Here is a 4,677-nt window from a genome sequence, read left to right on the forward strand (position 1 = left end):
CTGTGCCTCTTGGGTTCCCAGACTTACAGCCTCCTTTGTGAAGCCACTGTGAGACAAAGCGCCAGAGCTGAATCGGCATCAGCAGGTAGCTCACCACGGCCAGGATGAACTTAAGCTTGCTGGACCAGAGCTGACGGGGAAGGAAGACGTCACTCTCTTCCCTGCTCATATATCTTGTCTCCTCTGAGGTTGTCACAGTCCCTTCTTTTGTGGCACTGGGCTTAGGTTGTGGGCCACCTCTTACCTGAGCCTCCAAAGCATGGGTCTCCCAGGCCCGAGCCTTTGCCACCCGGGTCTCTGAGACTGCGGCCTGTGTGTCCCAGGCTGACACACACCAAGTTAGGATCCCACCTTCCCATTCCTCAGTGTTCGACTCCAGCTCGGAAAGTCTTGTGACTGTGGATAAGTTTTGTTCAACCAACGACTCTGAAGCATTTATTGAGGAAGACTCTGGAGGCGCTTCCTCTAGAGAAGCTTTTGCTTTGGCGAGGGGAGGGACCCCTTCCCCTTTCTCTGTGGACCTGAAAATCAGAAGCCACAGATCTTAGGAGAAACCAGGGCTCAGTGAGTTCCAAACTCTCTCAAAGGAGAATTTCATTTCTACGCTCTCCGCTTACTGACGTTCAAAACACATACATCACAAACACCACATACATGCCATGCAAACATGTATCACCCAAACAGGCCCCACATATAGCATACAAACATATCGTGTACCTTAGACAAACACGTATCACACTCTCATATACTGCACACAGGCACCACACGTGACACACACGTGCACCACACGTGACACACACAGGCACCACATTGATACACACATGAACAACATGTGACACACAGGGCGCCACACGTGATGCACATGCACACACCACATGTGGCACGCACGCACGCACACACCACACATGACACACACAGGCACCACACGTGACACACATGCACCACACGTGACACACACATGACACACATGCACCACAGTGACACAGGGCACCACACGTGACACACAGGCACCACACGTGACACACATATGACACACACATGCACCACACGTGACACACAGGCACTACACGTGACACACAGGCACCACACGCGACACACACAGGCACCACATGTGACACACACGACACAATGCACCACACATGATACACACGCACCACACGTGACACACACATGCACCACACGTGACACACATGCACCACACATGTCACACACGGGTGCCACACATGACACACAGGGCGCCACACATGACACACACGGGCGCCACACATGACACACACGGGCGCCACACATGATGCACACGCACACACCACATGTGGCGCGCACGCACACAGCACACATGACACACACAGGCACCACACGTGACACACGGGCACCACGCATGACACACACAGGCACCACAGGTGACACACGTGCACACGGGCATCATCACCCTCACATGCCTCACAAACACATACACGCATGTACTATATCCCACACCCATACCATACCAACATGTGCCATACACACAAGCAGCACCCACAAATGCCTTAGCACACTCACACATAAACATGCTCATGTACTCATATGCACCATACCCACCCACCACACACACATTTCTTATATGATTTTTTTACTTCTTCAAATGTTTTAACACAAAGGACAGGGGTTGGGGGAGCTACAGTTAAGAGGCAGAAAGGTGGGAACCACACTAAGGATTTCTGGATATAGAGGTAGACACCCTGCAAAGCTCACAGTGGCTTCCACTAGAAACCTCAGTCTTCAAGAGGCTGAGGCAGGAGGACTGCCATGACTTTGAGGCCAGCCCTGGGCTATAGAGAAGGACAGGTAAGAAGGGAGGAGGGGAAAGGGAGGGAGAGAAGGAAGAAGAGAGAGAAGGGGGGGCTCTTCACAGTGGGCTTTGGTTTGCTGGTTTGTAAGAAAGGGGCTTCCTACGCAGCCCAGACTAGCCTGGAGCTGGTGATGCTCCTGCCTCTGCCATCTAAAGAAAGGCTTAGAAATGCCTGCTTTACCTCTGCAAGCCTTCCCCAGCTGTCCCGCTCCAGCTCAGCTCCTACAGTCTCAGAGGAGACTGACCTGCCTCTGTCTCAGAGGGCAGCTGCTCCCACCTCCCCACCCCTCATTTCTTCATGGCCTTCCTCTCTGCCTCCAGCTCCGCCCCCAACTCCCAAGCCAGAGGATGGTTCTGCACCTCATGTCTGGGGCCACTTTCCTCTTTGATCCTTGTGGTCCCGCCACTCTGACCTTTGTTGGTTCTTCGAATGCTCCACAGGACAGAGGACCAGGAATGTGCTGGGAAGGGAAACAGAAGTCTGTGAAGGAACAAACGCTGACTCGAGCAAGAGGCGTCAGGTTACTGGCGGTGGCTCAGCTTTAAGGCGCTTGCTCCTCAGAAGGAGGATCTGAGTTCAATCCCCGGGACCCACATAAAGGCCGGGCATGGTAGCATGTTTCCATCCCAGGATTAGGCAGATGGAGATCGAATCCAGCCTGCCCCAACTGGTAAAACGCTGTCTCGTGAAACAAGGTGGACAAGTTCTGAGGAAACACACGAGGTGGTTCTCTGGACTACACACAACTACACACACACACACATGAACAAATACATACACACATAAACACATATACACACAAAATCATCAATGGTTGCTAATACAAGATGGTCAAAAGCGGAATGCCGTGTCCTCCTGACATGATACACCAAGAACAAAAATGAATAACCAGAATGTATGTAGTCATGAGGAAAATCAGGTAACCCCAAATGTAGGAATACTTTATAAAAAAAATAACTGGTTAAAGGCTGGAGAGATGGCTCAGAGGTTAAGAGCATTGCCTGCTCTTCCAAAGGTCCTGAGTTCAATTCCCAGCAACCACATGGTGGCTCACAACCATCTGTAATGGGGTCTAGTGCCCTCCTCTGGCCTGCAGGCATACACACAGACAGAATATTGTATACATAATAAATAAATAAATGTTTAAAAAAACAAAAAATAAATAACTGGTTAATTCTTGTTTAAAACATCAACTCAGGGACCCATGGTCCTGCTAGCCTGAGTTCAATCCCCAGGACACACAGTGGAAGGAGACAACAGACACCTCCAACTTGTCCTCTGACCTCCATATTTTGCTGTGGCATGTGCACATATATACACACACAAAATAAATAAATAAATGTAATTTAATTTTTTGTTGTTGTTTTTTGAGACAGGGTTTCTCTGTGTTTTCTGACTGTCCTGGAACTTGTTCTGTAACCAGGCTGGCCTCGAAGTCAGCCCCTCATGGAACCTTCTCTAAAATTGATTGCATACATACTCAGTAACAAAGCAAACCTCCACAGATACAAAAAAAATTGGAGTACCCAATGTGTCTTATCGGATCACCATGGAGTAAAGTTAGAATTTAACAATACTACTCCCAGAAAGCCTACAAACCCATGGAAACACTACAGAAGGGGATCAAGGGGATTCAAATTGGAAAGGAAGAAGTCAAACTTTCATTATTTGAAAATGATGTGATAGTGTACATTTACGATAGACCCCAAAAACTCTACCAGAGAACTCCTACAGCTGATAAATACTTTCAGTGATGTGGCAGGATATAAGATCAACTCAAAAATATCAGTATCCCTCCTATACACAAAGGATAAAGAAGCTGAGAGGGAAATCAGAAACATCACCTTTCACAATAGCCACAAATAACATAAAATATCTTGAAGTAACACTAACCAAGGAAGTGAAAGATCTATTTGACAAGAAACTTTAAGTCTTTGAAGAAAGAAATTGAAGAAGACGCTAATGGAAAGCTCTCCCATGCTCTTAGGTAGGATCAACATAGTAAAAATGGCAATTTTACCAAAAGCAATCTGTAGAGTCAATGCAATTCCCATCAAAATCCCTACACAATTATTCACAGACTTTGAAAAAACAATAATCAACTTCATATGAAAAAACAAACAAACAAAAACACAACAGGATAGCGAAAACAATCCTGTATAATAAAGGAACGTCTGGAGGCATTACCATCCCTGACATCAAACTCTATTACAGAGCTACAGTAATGAAAACAGCTTGGTATTGCCATAAAAACAGAGATGTTGACCAACGGAATCGAATTGAAGACCTGGATATTAATCCACACACCTATAATCACCTGATTTTCAACAAAGGAGCTAAAATTATGCAATGGAAGAAAGAAAGCATCTTCAACAAATGGTGCTGGCACAACTGGATGTCAACCTGTAGAAGAATGAAAATAGATCCATATCTATCACCATGCACAAAACTCAAGTTCAAATGGATTATAGACCTCAATATAAATCTGACCACACTGAACCTGGTAGAGGAGAAAGTGGAAAGCAGCCTTCAATGCATGGGCACAGGAGACCACTTCCTAAATATAACCCCAGTAGCACAGACAATAATAGCAACAATAAATAAATGGGACCTCCTGAAACTGAGAAGCTTCTGTAAAGCAAAGGACACGGTCAACAAGACCAAAAGGCAGCCTCTTGAATGGGAAAAAAAATCTTCACCAACTCCACATCATACAAAGGATTTATCTCAGCCGGGCTGTGGTGGCGCACGCCTTTAATCCCAGCACTGGGAGGCAGAGGCAGGCGGATCTCTGTGAGTTCGAGGCCAGCCTGGTCTACACGAGCTAGTTCCAGGACAGGAACCAAAA

At 46.9% G+C, this 4,677-nt stretch overlaps 1 long non-coding RNA gene across 3 annotated transcripts in view; it reads right to left on the reverse strand.

The window, feature by feature from the left end:
* Nucleotides 1–73: 73 nt before the first annotated feature.
* Nucleotides 74–4,677, reverse strand: part of LOC126488178 (uncharacterized) — a 25,221-nt gene continuing 20,617 nt past the window's right edge. Inside the window, exons 2-4 of one of the 3 annotated variants that reach the window (XR_007588604.1) lie at nucleotides 2,189–2,289; nucleotides 245–521; nucleotides 74–130 (exon numbers count right to left, since the gene is read on the reverse strand). This is a non-coding gene — a long non-coding RNA (uncharacterized lncRNA). Of the gene's footprint in view, nucleotides 522–2,188; nucleotides 2,290–4,677 lie in introns of all 3 variants that reach the window. The other 2 variants (XR_007588602.1, XR_007588603.1) reach the window with 2 other exon arrangements.

The sequence above is a fragment of the Alexandromys fortis genome, unplaced genomic scaffold, assembly GCF_014885135.2.
Source record: "Alexandromys fortis isolate MF-2015 unplaced genomic scaffold, M_Fortis_MF-2015_v1.1 scaffold_161, whole genome shotgun sequence".
NCBI lineage: Eukaryota > Metazoa > Chordata > Mammalia > Rodentia > Cricetidae > Alexandromys > Alexandromys fortis.